At 40.1% G+C, this 20,439-nt stretch overlaps 1 protein-coding gene across 8 annotated transcripts in view; it reads left to right on the top strand.

Moving 5' to 3' along the window:
• AADACL3 (arylacetamide deacetylase like 3) overlaps positions 1-20,439 on the top strand; it is a 189,498-nt gene that overhangs the window by 18,174 nt on the left and 150,885 nt on the right. For 4 of the 8 annotated variants that reach the window (XM_042257447.1, XM_042257456.1, XM_060396611.1 and 1 more), the window contains one exon: positions 3,230-3,339. The exons of 3 other annotated variants lie outside the window; for them this stretch is intronic. The gene's annotated coding sequence lies outside the window, so the exon portion shown is untranslated. Of the gene's footprint in view, positions 1-2,890; positions 2,968-3,229; positions 3,340-20,439 lie in introns of all 8 variants that reach the window. One more of the 8 variants, XM_060396609.1, reaches the window with a different exon arrangement.

Raw genomic sequence — 20,439 nt, 5'->3', positions numbered from 1 at the left:
CAGGCGGACTCTTTACCAGCTGAGCCACAAGGGAAGCCCAAGAATACTGGAGTGGGTAGCCTATCTCTACTCCAGTGGATCTTTCTGACCCAGGAATCAAACTAGGGTCTCTTGCATTGCAGGCATATTCTTTACCAACTGAACTATCAGGGAAGCCCTGGTGTACTCTGCATATAAGTTAAATAAGCAAGGTGACAATATACAGTCTTGACATACTCCTTTCTCAATTTGGAACCAGTCCATTGTTCCATGTCCAGTTCTAACTGGTGCTTCTTGACCTACATACAGGTTTTGCTGTAGGCAGGTAAGGTGGTTGGGTATTCCCATCTCTTGAAGAATTTTCCACAGTTTGTTGTGATCCACACAGTCAAAGGCTTTAGTGTAGTCAATGAAGCAGAAGTATATGTTTTCCTGAAATTCTCTTGCTTTTTCTGTGATCCAGTGGATGTTGGCAAGTTGATCTCTGGTTCCTCTGCCTTTTCTAAATCCAGCTCGTACATCTAGAAGTTCTCAGTTCATGTACTGTTGAAGCCGAGTTTGGAGAATTTTGAGCATTACTTTGTTAGCGTGTGGGATGAGTGCAATTGTGCAGTAGTTTGAACATTCTTTGGCATCACCTATCTTTGAGATTGGAATGAAAGCTGACGTTTTCCAGTCCTTTGGCCACTGCTGAGTTTTTCAAATTTGTTGGCATATTTAGTGCAGCACTTTACCAGCTTCATCTTCTAGGATTCGAAATTGCTCCACTGAAATTCCATCAGCTCCACTACCTTTGTTCGTGGTGATGCTTCCTAAGGCGCACTTGATTTCAGGTGGCACTCCAGGATTTCTGGTTCTAGGTGAGTGGTCACACCATCGTGGTCATCTGGGTCATTAAGATCTTTTTGTTAGTTCTTCTTTGTATTCCTTCTGTGTGTTCGTTTATTAGTTTCTTGATTTGAATGCTTAAGTCATTTAGTTTGTCTTCAGTATGCTAAGAAGATGACTAAAAATTCTGAATGTTTCCATCCATTAAGGCTTTGGTGGGATCAGATGAATTTTGAAATGTAGTGTTTTTTTTTTTTTTTAATTTTTAAACATTCCGTATTTTAGTTTTGACTTCTGCTTTAACCCGAGAGTTATCTAGGAAACAGTTTTGTGTGTTTCATGAGGTTAGATTGAGTTTGCTGCCTTTTCCTTGTGAATTTCTTATTTTCTTGCAATATGAACTGTACCTTTTGAAGCATATTAAGATTTTATTTGCAGCCTTCAGTTCAGTTCCGTTCAGTTCAGTTGCGCAGTCATGTCTGACTCTTTGCAACCCCATGAATTGCATCAGCCAGGCCTCCCTGTCCATCACCAACTCCAGGAGTTCAGCCTAGACCTTGGTAAATGTTTATTAATGCTTCATGGCTGTTTAAGAAGATTGGATAGCCTCTGTTTACTGGAGAAGGAAATAAATGGCAGCCCGCTCCAGTATTCTTGCCTGGAGAATTCTCTGGATGGAGGAGCCTGGTGGCCTACAGTCCAGGGGGTCGCAAGGAGTTAGATGTGACTGAGTGCACATGCACAGAGTTCCTTTTTAAAGGATATGAGAAATATTTGCATGTGTGCATCTGTCTTTCCCTCTGTCCATCAATCTATGGTTGTTTCCCCACTTCTCCTTATCTCTTAAAGCTTATGTATGACTTCCCTCTTCTGCTTTCTCTTTCTACATTTATCAATCTCTGCTTCTCCCCTGCTCATTCTGTTAGCATGCAAACATGCCCTAATACAGCCATGTATGTATTTAAAATTTTAATGATAGCTGCCTTAAAAAAGTGAAAAGATGGATATTCCTGGGGGTCCAGTGGATAAGAATCCGCCTGCCAATGCAGGGGACATGGGTTTGATCCCTTGTCCTGGAAGATCCCACATGCCACAGGACGACTAAGCCCGTGCACCACAACTACTGAGCCCTCAGACCTAGGGCCAGTGCTCCACAACACAAGAAGCTACCGCAGTGAGAAGCCTGAGCACCACAACTAGAAAGTAGCCCCTCCCCCCTCGCTATAACTAGAGAAAGCCCACACGGGGCAATGAAGACTCAGCACAGCCAAAAATTAAAATATATAAATAAAATAAAAATTCTACCACAAAAAGTGAAAAGAAGAAAAACTAATTGTAATATATTTTATTTAACACATTATATACAAAATTTACCATTTTAACATGCAACTAATATAAAAATCATTAACAAGATATTTAATACTTTTTTTGTACTAAGTTTTAAAAACTTGGTTCATTATTTATACCAGTAGCACATCTCATTTCCGGTGCTCAGGAGCTACCTGTGACTAGAGGCTCCTATATTGGACAGCTCAGTTTAAAAGTCCTACCTAGACCCACCATTTCCTCTTGCTACAACTCACTTCTCTGCTCCTAACTCTTTTCCTCTGTTCATTTAAACTCATCTTGTTAAATCCAGTGGAATTGGTATTTGACAGAATTGACTGCTTTGGTGGTAAACACTTCTTACTCTGCCTCCATAACCCCAGCTTCTCCTGATTTTTTTTCCTCCTCTCTCACTGGCTAATCTGTCTCCTTTAGTCGCACCTCATCCCTTCTCTGATTTCTGTAAGTGTTCGAGCTTCTCAGAGCACACTTGTTGCCCTTTTATCCAAGTACAGTTTCTCTGTAAGTGATGTCATCTAGTCCTGGGACCTGAAATAGCATCTACCTGCTGATGATGCCCATTTATATTCAGCCAGCCTCAAGCTTTGCATTGCTGTCTGCCATTTGATGCCTTGACCTCTGTCATAGATATATGGAATATGCCCAAAATGTAATTCTTAATTCCCTACCTCCCCCACCAAACAAAACTCATTTGATACAAGACTGAACATCCCTAGTTTTCTCCCTTCTCTCTTAGGAGAACGTCATCCTGAGCCCTCCTCTTACTCACTTCCAAAAGGACTCAAAATCAAGTACAAGCGCTTCTGCCTCTAAGTATGTCTTCTAATTATTTACCTCTTTCCACCTTTCCTCCTAGTGTTTATGTTCAGGTGTTCCAATTGTGCATTCATTTTCCTTTAGCTCCACATCTACCTTTCCTCATCCTGCTGTATGGTCCTGGATCTGTGCTCTTGCAAGCTACAGTTTTTCTCTGCCAGATGTTGGGTTTAACCAACTGGGGATGAAGGGTGTGCTGATGGGATTCTCCGAACTGGAGAATGAAGGACTCATCTTGATTTTTTTCTCCACATGACAGTGAATGAATCAGGCCACAGCTGGCCTTGGCAGTATCCTTTCTGGTGGTGAATTGCTCCCATGGCTCCAGCTAGTGAGTGTCGTCTAGAAGGTTTCCTCTTCATCCGAGTGGTGAGTGACGTGTTTCTGTAGTAGCTGAGCCATCTCCTTAGAGACCCAAATCTTAGCCTGGAGCAGCTTTTCTCTACATTTTGAAGTTTCCTCCTTATTTATCCTTCCCTCAGCTCTGAGAATAATAGCTGTATTCTGTGGTTGCCATTTCTATTCCCATAAAATTCTCTTACACTCTTTTAGTAGCTAACCACCTTTTCACCAAGTGAATAATTCATTATATTATGCTTTCCCTGGTTGAATTGCTGCAGTTTCTGCATCTTAACTGAACCCTGACTGAAATAGAAATTGGTATTAGGATTAGTCTGAGGAGAAACTCTTTTGAAGATTGTTTCTGTGGTTGGGTTGGTCTGAGCCCCTCGCCAAGGGGAAATGTGATGCTACTTATACATGACACTCGGTGGCATCACAATCAAATAGCCACATGTAGTTGATGGTGATGAAACACATATGCTTTGGGGGCCCAAGTGGCTGCTGCACCTGTTACAGAAGCAGTGATCACTGCAAGGACCTTGCTGCAAATTGGCTATTACTGAGTATAGTGGAGTGCTTACAGAAAGAAAGTGAACATCTCAGGATCTTAAACTCTTAAACAACTTAAACAACTTCATTTCTTGGCCTGAGAACCAGAGAGTTTCCACAGCAACCCTAAAAGGATCTTTTATTTCTTATAGTCACAGGCATGATATTATTGAAAATCAAATGCAAAATTTGATTGTGCAGACTGCAGAATTACATCAGTTTAGTTCACAGCCTTGCAAAGTGTTCCATGGGAAAGTAGGTCATTGATAAGGAAGGAATGAGGTCCCAAAACTTGAAATGAGGAGTTCTGGTTGAACTTGAAACTTGAGACTCTTGAGTCACTCTTAGTCTCCCTTGCCTGCACCTTTGTATCTCAGGAGTCTTTTTCTCCCTCGAAAACCCTACAGTTACCTCACCTGGAGCAGATAGCTTACAAAAGAGAAGATGCCCATCCTCCTTAAAACCTAGCCAAGGGATTTCCGTGGTGGTACAGTGGTTGAGACTTCTTTCAATGCAGGAGGTACTGTGATCCCTAGTTGGGGCGATAAGATCCCACATGCCTCATGGCCAAAAAAGCAAAATGTAAGAAAAGAAGCAACAAATTAAATAAAGACGTTTTAAAAAGCTTTAAAAAACCCACCCCAAAGACTCCTATTGTCATTAGACCCGTAAATAGGGTTACATTTCAGCATGTTCTAGTGGCCTGGAAGTGGGCAGGTCTCTGCATATAACTGGTGCTGAGTGCAGGTTCCCAGATTCACTCCTTCTTCCAGGAATCACTATTTGCTCGGTAGAGTGAATATGGATCAAATAACCTCAATAAATAGTAGGTTCCAGATTCTCAGTCAGTGTGTTTTAAAACCAAGATTTTGAAAACTAAATTTGAGAGGTACTTTTCAGGCTATTGAATAGAAGAATTCTCCTTAAATATATCTGTGGTAACTATTGTTCAATTCTGGACCTATCAGCATTGTCTCTTCGATGGCTTTCAGACCACATGGGTGATACTTAGGTGGCATGTAAATATTGGGTGGGAGAAATGGGGCATTTCACAGAGGCAGTTTCTGTTTGAGATTGGTTCTCCTGAGCTTTCTGGGCACTGTGTTATCTTTAGCATATGTCTTGGATGTAGTTGTTGAAATAAAAGATCTCTGTGTTCCTAGGAGAAGGAATGTAGTCCATAGATACTGATCTCAAATGTCTCTGAAGTAAATTCTTTCATTTTTCAGGAAGCCAGACAATTAAGGTTATATATGCAAAGTATTTACATATTTTATCCAGTCAGTGACACTGTTTCCCAAGGATCTCTATGGGCAAATAGGCTTATTTTGCAATTAACAATAAAACCTTTTGTGAAATTTTTGTAGATTGGAAGCCCAGAATTTCATCTTATACCTTTGGTTTATTTTTTTTGTATATGCACTAGGTGTGAAGTCAGTTCTTATAAATAGGCAATCAGCCTTCATTTCCGTCTCATGTTAGTTGAGAGTACAGTTCCACTGGAAACCAAATTGTGGGTTCAGACCTAATAGGCATCTGTTGCTCTTTTGCATTCTGGGATCAACATCCTGGTGATAAAGGGAGGTGGGTAAGATATATGGCTGATTTATATCCAACAGAGGATAAACAATAGGAAGTACGTATTTCTGCTTGGAGGAGCTTGGAAGGAATATCACTGGTGTTATCTTTTTATATAAAGGCACATGTGCTTAACATTTAAAGAGTTAAACCTATTTATAAGTTAACATATTCATGTATCTTGTTTCTCTCTCATTTTTCATGAATGTTCATTCATTCATTCATTGAATAAGCATTTCCCTCTCCAAATGCAAGGCACTGTACAAGGTATTGGTATATGGCCTCAGTGAACTTATAGGGTAATGTTCTCCGTCCTTATTTCTCTACTTTTTCATCCCTTTGTCATTCTCTTTCCCCTAAACATTTCTTCTTTCCCATCCCTTTTGCCCTTTTCATTATTATTCAAGTGTATGACCAAAAAATGTATATATGTGTGTGTGTGTGTGTATTTTGCTTAAAGAAACAACTCAAATCATGAGCGTTTAAGTAGTTCTTATAGCAGTGATGGGCTTTGCTCTCAGGGTTTACCTTGTCACCAACAATACCTGCTGGTGGGATAGTTGGGGACTTGGGATAACACAAGCAATGAGATCCTTACGTTACTGAGATCAGTTCCATGATGATGAATGCTAACCTCTAACCACCTGCTCTTTCAAAGTCTATCTGTATCCTCCTCCAGCATAAGTACAACCCCTATTTCCCTTAGAAACAATTTGAGTTTTAGGGGATTATCTGCCTAGCTACCCTGCCCATATAGAGCCTAGAAACTTTAGTCACACAGAGGCATGTCACCCAGTGAAAAGAGTTTGGAATTGCTCTGTAAACACAGTCTGTGAAAACATAAAGGTGTATGCTTACTCGTCATCAAGAATGGACTGTGTAGAAATCTGGCTTTGTGTCTTCTCATGGTTGCATACTACATGATCAACTTTAATTGCACAATAACTCTCTTGTGATTACTTAATAGATATTTACTGATTGCAATGAATAAAAACTAAGAATCTGAGCTGGTTATTTCAGTGGTCATGGGGACAGATTCTGTGAGAACAAACCTTTCTACCTTCCCTTCCAAGCTAGAGTTTGTTTTTGTACTTCAGCTTTGGGTCCTTAGTTTGAGCCAGAAACTGTGGGTCAAAGGATTATATAACCACTGAAAATAAACAAGGCCAGAGATGGGAGATACACATACTGCAGTCTTTTTTTTTTTTTTTTACTTATTTGTCTTTATTTGACGTAGTTGCAGCATTTGGGATCTAGTTCCCTGACCAAGGATCAAACACAAGTTCCCTGCATTGGGAGCCTGGAGTCTTATCCCCTGGACCACTGGAAAAGTCCCACCTCAGACTGTTTTATAGCAGGTGTTTAGTGAAGGCATAATATATAGACTATTTGGGTCCATACTTATTCTGAAGAGGAGGTAGTGCTTCTCTGGAAGAAGGGGCAAATCTGAGAACCTGCACTCAGCACCAGTTATACCCAGAGACGCGCTACCACTACCAGGCCCCCAGGACATTGCAGAAATGTAACCTTTATTATGAGTCGAATGAAAACAGGGGATGTTTGGGGTAGATTTTAAGGAGGATGGTCATCCTCTCTTTTGTGAGGTTTCTGCTCCAGATGAGGTAATTGTAGGGTTTTTGTGTATTGGGGAAGGTTCCTTAAATACAGAAGAGCAAGCTAGCTACGTGTTGCTTTCTTGTTTTGTGTGCTGAGGTATAATTGACACATAACATTAAATCTAGTCACCACAAAAAATCTAGTTAACATTGTCACTGGACATAGAGAATTTTTTTGTTCTACTGAGACTGCAAGCTACTTTTTGTTCCTAAAATTTTATTAGTTTTAGATTTTTCATTTAGGTCTGTGAGTTGATTTTGTATAAGATAGGGGGTAATGGTCATGGTCTGTCTTTCTTACATATGTATATATAGGTGTATATATATATATATATATGTATAATACATATATTATTAGCTTCTAAATGTCCAAATGCTCCATCATCATTTGTCAAAAATAGCATAATTTCTCTGTTGAACTGTTTTGTAACTTTGTTAACCCACTGACCATAAATATAAGGGTTTATTTCCAGACTCTCAATTCTATTTCATTTATCTATATTCCCATCTTTTAATTTCATGGCTACAGTCACTGTCTGCAGTGATTTTGGAGCTCAAGAAAATAAAATTTGTTGCTGTTTTCACTTTTTTCCCCCTCTATTTGCTGTGAAGTGATGGGAACCGATGTCATGATCCTCGGCTTTTGAATGTTGAGCTTTAAGCCAGCTTTTTCACTCTAATCTTTCACCCTCATCAAAAGGCTTTTAAGATCCTCTTAAAAGTGATTCATCTGCATTAAAGTGATATCATCTGCATATCTGAGGTTGTTGATATTTCTTGTGGCAATGCTGATTTCAGCTTTGCCTCATCCTTGCATTTTACATGATGTACTCATACAAGCATGGTGACAATATACAGCCTTGACATACTCCCTTCCAAATTTTGAACCAGTCCATTGTTACATATCTCGTTCTTACTGTTGCTTCTTGACCTGCATAGAAGTTTCTTAGGAGACCTGTAATGTGGTCAGGTATTCCCTTCTCTTTAAGAATTTTCCACAGTTTGTTGTGATCTACACAGTTAAAGGCTTTAGTGTAGTCAATGAAGCAGAAATAGGTGTTTCTCTGGAATTTCTTTGCTCTTCTTCTATGATCCAACAGATGTTGGCAATTTGATCTCTGGTTCCTCTGACTTTTCTAAATCCAGTTTGTACATCTGGAATTTCTTGATTCATATACTGTTGAAGCCTCGCTTGAAGGATTTTGAGCATTGCCTTGCTAGCATGTGAAATGAAGACAATTGTACAGTAGTTTGAACATTCTTTGGTTTTGCTTTCTTTGAAACTGAAATGAAAACTGACCTTTTCTAGTCCTATGGCCACTTCTAACTTTTCTAAATTAGTTGTGAGTACATACAGACAGAGTGCAGATTAAGGTACATGCATTTAACCAGAGCTGTGGGAGCCCCCTAATCCTGAGGTTGAAAAGCTGGAGGTGGCATCCAAGCTAGTTCCTGAAATGTGAAGTCAAAGGGCTTCTCAGCAGGGAAATATAGCCAGACAGACCAAGTGGAGCTAAGGAGACACATGTTTGGAGAAAAATAAGCCGGTTTGGGCAAAGGAGAAGTTATTGGAGATGAGGTGGAAAGGCACAGTGTGGCAGACCTTGATGAAAGTGATGATTGTGGGAGGCTGAGCTGGTGGCAAATGGCTGTGTTTGGTGCATCAGAGGCACCAAGAAGATTTTTTCTGTTGACGAAGTGCAGTCTTTCTACACAAATGCCAACAACATTGATAACTTACTTGAGTGCTAGTTTTCCTTCATTATTTGTAAAGAGACCTTCTTCTATTCTAGTATTACTGCAGCTTTCAAAATCCCATTTGATCTGAGCAGCCAGCTTTTCTTATATAACTGGATAAGAGGAGGTGACTTTCCTCAAGGAGGTGTGTGGGAGCTGGCTTGTACCAGTTTATGAGAACAGAATGTTACATTTTCAGAAATTTTGCAAGCTAGTTGTCCAGTATAGCCATTATTAAAAAATAAATTCTGTATTCTTAAACTGAAATAAGTTGTACTGTGAACAAAGGTAAAAATACTGAAAACCCATAACTTTCTAATTATTTTAGCGAAATTTAGTATTATCTGTCCTTGAGGTTATTTACATCTAGTGTGTCTGCATGGTAGAAATACTATTTAACAGTGGGCCTACTGCGCATTGACTCTCAACTCCGTGTTCAGTGATGCCATGGTAGTAGCTTGAAATTGGTCATGATGGGAACATTTACACCATAGTAATCAGCAAGTGCTACAACTCAGATTTTACCCCTGACCAAGTTAAATATTACTGGAATGACATGATTTCTCATTCCTCAGTTTGCCAGAGCAATTGAAAACTCCAGCCATCCTTTGGGGGATGCTTCGTGTGAACCTGGTAAGAACGCGTCAGCCCCCTCCTCAGGACTTTATCTGCAAGTGTCTGTGCATCCAGAAGCGATAACCGCGTTCAAACAGATTTGAAAGGGCTTGTCCCAATGTATTATAACTCTAGAGCATATATCTTTTTTCTCTTTCAAGGTCCACTGATCCTCATGGGGAACACTGTGAACACCTGTAGGCACAAACACCCATCCATGGAAAAAGTAAATGTTTATTTTAGAGTTAAAAATGGAAAATATTCAAAACACCCACTTTAAAAATGAAAGCAAACAATAACAATTTGTGTTTGGACTTCACTTCATAGCCTTTGAATGGCAAGGAATGGGAGGTGCAAGGGAGGGCAGGGAAAGAGTGAGTTAGAGAATGGGGGAAAGAGAAGGGAGAAGAAAATGGAAGAAAAAAGAGGGAAAAGATGAGAAAAAAATGTGCAGAGAGGAAAATATGTAAAGGGCAGGTAGGAGAAAAGGTAGATGGTGAGATAAAGGATGAGGATCCTGCTGGTGGTGTTAGAGTTAATCTGTTCTGGTTTCACTTAAACAAAGAGACAGGAGATGTGTTACTCTACTCTGAGTAGCACTCCAGGGGTGAGCAACAATAGAAGTAGCTTTCAGTGTTGTTTTTTTTAAATTGAAGTATAGTTGATTTACGATTTTGTATTGGTTTCAGGTGTACAACATTAGTTTTAGGATTCAACATTTTATATATTATAGTCCATTTAAACTTACTATAAGATATTGGTTATATTCCCTGTCCTGTACCATTGTACCTTATTTATTTTATACATAGTACTTTGTAGCTCTTAATCCTCTACCCTTATCTTGCCTCTCCCTTCTTCCCTCTCCCCACTGATAACCAAAATTTTGTTCTCTGTGTCTATGAATCTGTTTCTGTTTTCTTATATTCATGCAATGTGTTTTACTTTTTAGATTCCACATGTAAGTTTTATCATATGAAATTTGTCTTTCTGTTTGACTTACTTCTTAAAGCATAAGTCCTTCTGAGGTTCATCCATGTTGTTGCAAATGGCAAAATTTCATTTTTATTTTTTTTTATGGTGAAGGAAAATGCAGCATTTATTGTTGTTTTGTTGTTTAGTCATCATGTCTTGTCCAACTCTTGTGACCCCGTGGACTGTAGCTTACCAGACTCATCTGTCCATGGGATTTTCCAGGCAAGAATATTGGAGTGAGTTGCCATTTTCTTCTCCAGGGGATGTGCTCAGCCCAGGGATCAAACCTGTGTCTCCTGCATTGGCAGGTGGATCCTTTATCTCTGAATCACCAGGATAGTTAGTGCTCAAAGAAACTCTAACTTCTCATTTTTTTCTTATGGCTGAGTAATTTTCCATTGTGTATATATATATATATATATATATATATGTATATAAATATATGCACATCACCAGGGTAGTTATGATCAAAGAAACTCTAACTTCTCATTTTTTTCTTATGGCTGAGTAATTTTCCATTGTGTGTGTGGATATATATATATATATATATATATATGCACATACATATATATATCACATCTTTACCCATTCATCTGCTGAGGAATTTTATTCTTTTTTGGGGAGCTTTTATTCTTATTTTCCATTATATTGTTTATTTTTGACAATGAAGGTATTTTCTCACAGAATTTTGAATGTCTTCACTTTGTAGCAAAATTATTTAGAATTTAAGATTTTAGTAATTTATGTTACATTATATAAATATAGCCTGCATTTTGGTTTGAGGGGTTTTAAACGTGACAGATTGTATTATTTTAAGAGAAATTTGAAACGCCTCATCTCACAGTATCTATAGATTATACCTGAAAACAATGTTTATTTTAAAAAAAATCCTAAAAATCCCCTGTTTTTGGTCTATTTAGGACTTGGTATGAAGAATATACAGTGCAAACAAATATAAATGAGAAGAGATATTTCAAAGGAGGCTTCACTGGCTTATTGTTTCATTAATGGCTTTGAACGAAATGCTTGTTTCTTACTTGAATGAGAAAGTGAATGAGACTCAGGTACCTACAAGGATGAAAATTAGATTCTGATTGAAGCTTCTGCTGCCAGACAACACTGTCTCCTCTAGCATGGACGAGCAGCACTGTCAAGCAGGTGGAATTAAGAATGTATAGAACTGGGTTTCCCACCCTGGAGGAGTGTACGTTTGACTGATTATTTACAAGTTGTGTGTTTGATGGTGGTGGTAGGGTAAGGGTCATACTTGCCTCTTGATCACAAACAAGTCTGTAGAATCATTCAGTGGCTTTTCTGGCAGACTTAGCCTGTGTCTCAGGGTCACTGACTTTCTCCTGAAGTGATAACTGGTGGCCCTTAATTTCTCATCACATATGACGCATGGGGTGCATCTCTTTTCTTCTGAGGCTCCTTCTCAATTTCTGCAAAAGATAATGGGATCGTGGCCACTAACTGCCACTGAGGTTGTGAGAATGAGGCATGGGGTGGCATGGAATCCCGTCTTGAGGAGATGGGGTGGGTGGAGGCCGTTGGTATCCCTGTTTGCATGTGCTGCAGGCAGTTGATCAATCAAAAGGAAGGCAGCTGTGATCAGCAATGGCAGAGTCTCACTATGGAGACAGTAGAGGATTCCAGAGAAGAAAAGTGTCATTTGGTACTGAGTCAATAGGAATTGAATGCTGTAGGTGGAAAATGGTAGAGCCGGAAAAAGAAAAACAAGATGATGCAAGCCTGAACAGGGAGTAATTGGAGTGAGAAGAGTCCTGCAGGCTGTAACAATCTCAGATATTTGCATGTATAGCACGTTTCTGACGTGCTATCGATAAAAAAGGTGCTTAGAAAAGAAGGTCTTTATTCTGAAATGTCTTCATCAGTTAAAGTCAAGGAGATGAGCTCAGCAGGGACGCACTGAACGCAAGTCCTCTCCTCTTCACTGGTGGGGTGTCAGGACTGGTCTGCAGAACTCAAAGTTACCTTCTGCAACAGCTTTTCCTGGCTCTCAGCCTACGCATGCTCCTCTGTCTCTCAAGTTTTTGCTGTCCATCCGCTTAGCAGGCGTTAATGATTGATGGTGGGAGCAGTCTCAAATTGTTTTGCAAGTTTTTAACTCTGTTAGATCAAAGATTATGCTTTATATTTCCCCTGTACCCCCTTTTATCTGTTACATAGTCGGTATGTTGCTGGCTAAAATCCTGTCTTTCTCTGCCCAATGAAGCTGAATGAAAAACGTGGAGACAGAGTTTGGAGGAAATAGAAAGGTGGCTTTAATTATCAGCCAACAGAGAGGGGAACGTAGTAGGCTCCTGCCTCAAAACTTGTGCCTGCCCCCCCACCACCCCGCCACCTTGAGGAACCTCAGTTCAGTTCAGTCGCTCAGTCGTGTCTGACTCTTTGCGACCCCATGAACCACAGCACGCCAGACCTCCGTGTCCATCACCAACTGCCACAGTTCACCCAAACTCATGGCCATTGAGTCGGTGATGCCATCCAACGATCTCATCCTCTGCCATCCCCTTCTCCTCCTGTCCCCAAGCTTTCCCAGCATCAGGGTCTTTTCAAATGAGTCAGCTCTTTGCATCAGGTGGCCAAAGTACTGGAATTTCAGCTTCAACATCAGCCCTTCCAATAAACACCTAGGGGCTTATATAAGATAAGGGTTCTTGATCAGAAGTTGGTGATGAGGAACAAAATGCTTACGGGTCTAAGAAAGCTTATACTTGCTTAGTCTTCTCTTTATCTTCTTTGTTCTTAGGAAAGGGATAGAAAAAACTCACTTGTTGAGGTCCTTTAATGGACTGGAACCTTGTGGTCCAGAGTCGAGGATAAGAAAGTAAAAGAGAGAGAGAAAGAGGCTGATATTCCTTGGTTTATGCAGAAAACCAATAAAGCCCTTGACATGGGGCTTGCACTGCTTCTCATAGGCACAGGGCACTCTCTCCTGAGGGTCTTGCCAGCCCGGGCAAGAAAGTGAGCTCAGCGAGCTTCTGTGCTCCAAAGAATTAGCCTGAGAGAGAGAGAAAGAAAGAGAGAGAAAAAGAAAGAAAGACACGGGGACCCAAGCTCGTATGGAACAAGGATGTTTTATTCAACATAGTGTGGGTATATATATGGTCTTACAAGGTAGCTTTGTTCAGCAAAGATAAAGATCAAAAGTCCAGACTTACAAATTATCAAGGAAACATAAGGCAATCCATATCAAAGAGAGAGGGTTGTAAATAATCACTTTTATCATATAGTTCATAAAAAGCAAGAGGGTCGTAAATAGTTACTTATCATCGTATGGAAAGACTAACAAATTAAATAAATGCATTCCTCAGCCCCAGGAGCTGTTTGCCACTCCTCTTAATTCCTGAATATTCACGAATTAATAAGGAACAGAGGATTCATGACAGATCCAAAATAGCACACAGGAGTTCAGTTCAGTTCAGTCGCTGAGTCGTGTCTGACTCTTTGCGACCCCATTAATTGCAGCACTCCAGGCCTCCCTGTCTAATACCAACTCCTGGAGTTCACTCAGACTCACATCCATCAAGTCAGTGATGCCATCCAGCCATCTCATCCTCTGTCGTCCCCTTTTCCTCCTGCCCCCAATCCTCTCAGCATCAGAGTCTTTTCCAATGAGTCAACTCTTTGCATGAGATGGCCAAAGTACTGGAGTTTCAGCTTTAGCATCATTCCTTCCAAAGAAATGCCAGGGCTGATCTCCTTCAGAATGGACCGGTTGGATCTCCTTGCAGTCCAAGGGACTCTCAAGAGTCTTCTCCAACACCACAGTTCAAAACCATCAATTCTTCGGCACTCAGCCTTCTTCACAGTCCATCTCTCACATCCATACATGACCACTGGAAAAACCATCGCCTTGACTAGATGGACCTTAGTTGGCAAAGTAATGTCTCTGCTTTTGAATATGCTATCTAGGTTGGTCATAACTTTTCTTCCAAGGAGTAAGCATCTTTTAATTTCATGGCTGCAGTCAACATCTGCAGTGATTTTGGAGCCCCCAAAAATAAAGTCTGACACTGTTTCCACTGTTTCCCCATCTATTTCCCATGAAATGATGGGACTGGATGCCATGATCCTCATTTTCTGAATGTTGAGCTTAAGCCAACTTTTTCACTCTCCTCTTTCACTTTTATCAAGAGGCCTTTTAGTTCCTCTTCACTTTTTTGCTATAAGGGTGGTATCATCTGCATATCTGAGGTTCTTGATATTTCTCCCAGCAATCTTGATTCCAGCTTGTGTTTCTTTCAGTCCAGCATTTCTTATGATGTACTCTGCATATAAGTTAAATAAGCAGGGTGACAATATACAGCCTTGATGTACTCCTTTTCCTATTTGGAACCAGTCTGTTGTTCCATGTCCAGTTCTAACTGTTGCTTCCTGACCTGCATACAGATTTCTCAGGAGGCAGGTCAGGTGGTCTGGTATTCCCATCTCTCTCAGTATTTTCCACAGTTTATTGTGATCCACACAGTCAAAGGCTTTGGCATAGTCAATAAAGCAGAAATAGATGTTTTTCTGGAACTCTCTTGCTTTTTCCATGATCCAGCAGATGTTGGCAATCTGATCTCTGGTTCCTCTGCCTTTTCTAAAACCAGCTTGAACATCAGGGAGTTCATGGTTCACATATTACTGAAGCCTGGCTTGGAGAATTTTGAGCATTACTTTACTAGCATGTGAGATGAGTGCAATTGTGTGGTAGTTTGAGCATTCTTTGGCATTGGCTTCCTTTGGGAATGAAAACTGACCTTTTCCCGTCCTGTGGCCAATGCTGAGTTTTCTAAATTTGCTGGCATATTGAGTGCAGCACTTTCAGAGCATCATCTTTCAGGATTTGAAATAACTCAACTGTAATTCCATCACCTCCACTAGCTTTGTACGTAGTGATGCTTTCTATGGCGCACTTGACTTCACGTTTCAGGATGTCTGGCTCTAGATAAGTGATCACACCATCGTGATTATCTGGGTCGTGAAGATTTTTTTTGTACAGTTCTGTGTATTCTTGCCACCTCTTCTTAATATCTTCTGCTTCTGATAGGTCCATACCATTTCTGTCCTTTATCGAGCCCATCTTTGCATGAAATGTTCCCTTGGTATCTCTAATTTTCTTAAAGAGATCTCTAGTCTTTCCCATTCTGTTGTTTTCCTCTATTTCTTTGCATTGATTGCTGAAGAAGGCTTTCTTATGTATTCTTGCTGTTCTTTGGAACTCTGCATTCAGATGCTTACATCTTTCCTTTTTTCTTTGCTTTTCACCTCTCTTCTTTTCACAGGTATTTGTAAGGCTTCTGCAGACAGCCACTTTGCTTTTTTGCATTTCTTTTCCATGGGGATGGTCTTGATCTCTGTCTCCTGTACAATGTCACGAACCTCATTCCATAGTTCATCAGGCACTCTATCTATCAGATCTAGGCCCTTAAATCTATTTCTCACTTCCACTGTATAATCATAAGGGATTTGATTTAGGTCATACCTGAATGGTCTAGCGGTTTTCCCTACTTTCTTCAATTTGAGTCTGAATTTGGTAATAAGGAGTTCATGATCTGAGCCACAGTCAGCTCCTGGTTTTGTTTTTGTTGACTGTATAGAGCTTCTCCATCTTTGGCTGCAAAGAATATAATCAATCTGATTTCGGTGTTGACCATCTGGTGATATCCATGTGTAGAGTCTTCTCTTATGTTGTTGGAAGAGGGTGTTTGCTATGACCAGTGCATTTTTTTGGCAAAACTCTTATTAGTCTTTGCCCTGCTTCATTCCACATTCCAAGGCCAAATTTCCCATTACTCCAGATGTTTCTTGACTTCCTACTTTTGCATTCCAGTTCCCTATAATGAAAAGGACATCTTTTTTAGGTGTTAGTTCTAAAAGTTCTTGTAGGTCTTCATAGAACCGTTCAACTTCAGCTTCTTCAGCGTTACTGGTTGGGGCATAGATTTGGATTACCGTGATATTGAATGGTTTGCCTTGGAGACGAACAGAGTTCATTCTGTCGTTTTTGAGATTGCATCTAAGTACTGCATTTCAGACTCTTTTGTTGACCATGATGGCTACTCCATTTCTTCTGAGGGATTGCTGCCCGCAGTAGTAGATGTAATGGTCATCTGAGTTAGATTCACCCATTCCTGTCCATTTTAGTTCGCTGATTCCTAGAATGTCGACGTTCACTCTTGCCATCTTTTGTTTGACCACTTCCAATTTGCCTTGATTCATGGGCCTGACGTTGAAGCCTCCTGTTAAGTGCTTCCTTACAATTCCCCTATTATATTTGTAAAAAAGGTCATGGCCAATTGAGTTTGTTTAGTATTAAACAACCATATAGAAAGGCAGTAATAAACAACAAATATAGTTACCAAGACAATCACCAAAGTTACAGTTCCAGACCCGATGGTGTGGGTAATACTTTGGAACCATCCGTGTGGGTCTAGCCCAGATAATTGATCAGCTAGTTGTTCAACTAAAGTTTCCAAATTAGTGGAAGAGGGCAAATGTTTAGAAAAGGTTTCAAAGATTTCCTTTTGCAGTAACTGTACATTCATAGAGGCATTATCATGTATGTTTTGTAAATGAAATTTGATTTGTTCCCAGTTGTAGGTACTATGATTGAAATGAACAAGAGTAACACAAAATTCAGTAGAATTCCAATCACATTTTAGTATCACTTGTTTTTGCAAATCTATTAATTGATCTCCAACCCATTTGATGGCTGTTTTTCGTTCCTGTATTTCGTCTTGAATATCCTCATCTACCTGAGCCTGAGTAGCCCACATATTATGAGCATCTTCAGTCCAATTTTGGATAAAATTATGTGTTTGAATCGAGGTATGTAAAGCAGCACCAGCGACAGCAGCAGTGGTGCAAATAGCTATTAACCCAAAATGCCAAGAATCAGCCATCCAACGAATTGTTTAGATCATTGGAGCAGTTTAAAAAGTAATCTGGAAGCAAGTCCAGCCATGGGACCTTCTTCCAAGAGTTGTTGGAGATTTATTGGTAACCACAAATTACGTTGAGATTGAAGAATCAAAAGGGAATCATTTCTTAAAGAAATAGAAGAGTTAAGACAAGTATATAGTTTGCCATTAATACAAGTTACAGAACATAAAGTCTTATTAAATTGTAATTTTCCTATGTCTATAACAAAATGAAATGGGACACAGGCCTGTATAAAATACGGTTGATTATAGCTAATGAAATAGTAACTATGACTACGACTGGTCCCTGTGAAAAGTCCAGTCCAAGTCCCAAGTATTTTGGTGCTCGCAGCAAGTTTCCAAATGTCTCATTGTTCAGGCCCACTCTGTTTATTGAAGACAACCTAGGACGAGTTGGGGCTAATCCACCCTCAAGCCACCCAAGAAGTCCTTTGACATGGTAATGCTCCATCCTAGTGTCAGTGACCTCCCGTGTCGCTTGAGTAGCATAGTCACACACACAATGCTGTTAATATCATCTGAGCAGTTAGATAACCACATACCACGGGGTCCCCAGTCAACAATTGTATGATTAGTCACAAACATTAATTTTCCTGATTTGGCTTGACATTTATCCCAACAAACAGGAGTATATGTAAAGTTCTTATAAGTAAACCCTTTGCATAATGTTCTTTGTTCTCTCCCTAATTCTTTCCCTAAAGTCTCAGTAGTATAAACATGGTTCACAGACAAAGAAAGGGCAGTAAATAATCCAATCAACGTCTGAAAGTCATTTTTGGGAGGCAGGGCGAAAGCCCAAGTTTGTCGGCTAACGTTTATGCATAAATTCTGCTGGGCCCATGCACAAAGGAAGGACTTCATAACCTAGAGAAATATTAATTAGTTTTCCTTCTTCTTCAGGATGTGAGGGCCCTTTAATGCTCCAGGGAGAAGGCATATGTATAGAGTCATTGGTTGAAATGATTGGTCCTCTCTCCGTCCATTCGACCACCTGTAGTAGAGGGGTGTTGGATATGTAAGCCCAGTAAGTATGATTAGTTAGAGCTCGAATTGGGGAGGCACAGGCAAGCAGACAGCATTGCCAGGAGAATGTATTCAGGACTCCGAGGTATTTCCTGTTGAGAGACCAAATTTTCAGCTTGATTAGTAAGGGTTTTTATTTGTCTCCAAGTGGGGAGATCATAAGGTTGATGTCGCTGAGGGCGGTGCTTCCTGGAGATCTTTAGAGACGCCATGGCCCGTATTGGAATTTCTTCTTCCTGGGGTTTTCGTTGTTTGGTCTCTAGTTTGAAGGCCGGGGGCCCCCTTGGGTCGAATCTTCTGAAGAGGAAGCCATGTGAGTTTGTTGGATCCATCTGGGAAACACAAGCATACCCCTTTTTCTGTAAGATTAGTTTCCCAGATTTCCATTGTTTCCTTAACCAGTCTTGGTACCAAATGGGCAGAGGAAGAGAAGTGTCCTTCAATTCCTCAAAATGCTTTTCTGCTCTTGTTAAGCTATCTCCCAGTGGTAAGATTAAAAAATTTAAAACAAATAAAGCTGTATTAACAATAGTTATAGGTTTAGAAAATATCTTATGTTGGAGTCTAGTAAAGTCTGCTTTAGATAAGGAAGACAGTAGTGTTCCTGTGTATTCCCCCTTTAAAAATTTTTTATTTGCAACTTTAGTGTGTGATGTGCCTGTTCGACTATGCCTTGTGCCTGTGGATTATAAGGAATACCTGTAATATGGTTAATAGAAAAAGATTGTAAAAATTGCTGAAAGTGTCTTGAAATATAGGCAGGGCCATTGTCTGTTTTTATAGAACTAGGAGTTCCCATTACAGCAAAACGTACAGCTAAAAAGTGAGTTATAAGGTGTTGTGTAGCCTCACCACGAAGAGGTGTGGCCGAAATAAAAGAAGAATTAGTGTCAATATGGACATGCAAGAAAGAAAATGGAGAAAGTTCATGGCAGTGAGTTACATCCATTTGCTATAGTTCATTAGGTTGCAAAGCGTGAGGATTAATACCTAGTGTGATGGGTTGAAGATGTAGGCGCCTACAAGTAGAGCAATTACTAATAATTTCTTTAGCCTGGCTGTAAGGGATTTTCCGTAGCTGGTGTAGGGAGCCAGCAGTGTTATGCAACAGAGCATGATGTTCCTCCGGAGTAGCAAGGGAAATCAGTGTATCAGCCTGCTCATTACCATGAGTCATGGGGCTGGGAAGGCAAGAATGTGGTCAAATATGTGTAAAATAAATGAGAGAATTGCAGTTTCTAACAACAGATTGTACTACAAAAAAGAGTTGTTGAATAATAGGTTGATTGGAGTTTATGGTGGAGGTTTCTATATTTTTTAATACAAAAACTGAATATGTAAAGTCAGAGACTATATTAATGGGGTAAGGATGTAGGCAAATAACTTGAATAAGAGCATATAATTCATTTTGTTGAGCAGAATGAAATTTAGTAGAAAAGACTTTATATTCCTTAAGAGACCAGAATGAAGCTTTAGCGTTTTTAGTCCCATCTATATAAAAAACCTTAGCTTGTGGTATAGGCTGTGAGCTGATAATGCGGGAAATAATTAATTCAGTATTTTTGAAGAAATTCCACAGCTTACCAGAAGGTAATGAAATGAAATTTCTCCAAAATATTCCTGAAAAGCTTTAAAGAAGACTTACAGTCCAATGAGGGAAACAGAACACAAGCAAGTAGACAACAAGTATATGATTACAACTTGTGACAAGTGCCAAGAGGGAAACTAACAGAGAAGATATGGTTGGAGGGAGGTGTCCTCTGTTAGCAGGGACCTGAGGGAGAAACACGCCAGCCATGCAGAGAGCTGTGATAAGAACATTGTGGGCTGAGAGAGCAGAATGTAGGAAGGCCCAGAGGCTAAGTAAATTTTCTAAATGAAGAACTGAGAGGTGGCTGGCAGGACTGGAGTCTAGGGCAGAGAGGCAGAAGGAGAATGCCCCAGGTGAGTTGGGAGGGTGGACTAGGGTCAGGTCACAAGTGACTGAAAACTGTAGAGTGTGTAGTTCTAAATCACCTCATTGTCTGAGTCCAAGACATTCTCTGTCTCAAAGCCACACTCAGAACATTGTCTTTGATGCTTAC

The sequence above is a fragment of the Ovis aries genome, chromosome 12 (assembly GCF_016772045.2).
Source record: "Ovis aries strain OAR_USU_Benz2616 breed Rambouillet chromosome 12, ARS-UI_Ramb_v3.0, whole genome shotgun sequence".
In the NCBI taxonomy this organism is placed as follows: domain Eukaryota; kingdom Metazoa; phylum Chordata; class Mammalia; order Artiodactyla; family Bovidae; genus Ovis; species Ovis aries.
The sequence above is the reverse complement of the archived record's forward strand: the minus strand, read 5'-3'. Positions and strand labels throughout refer to the sequence as shown.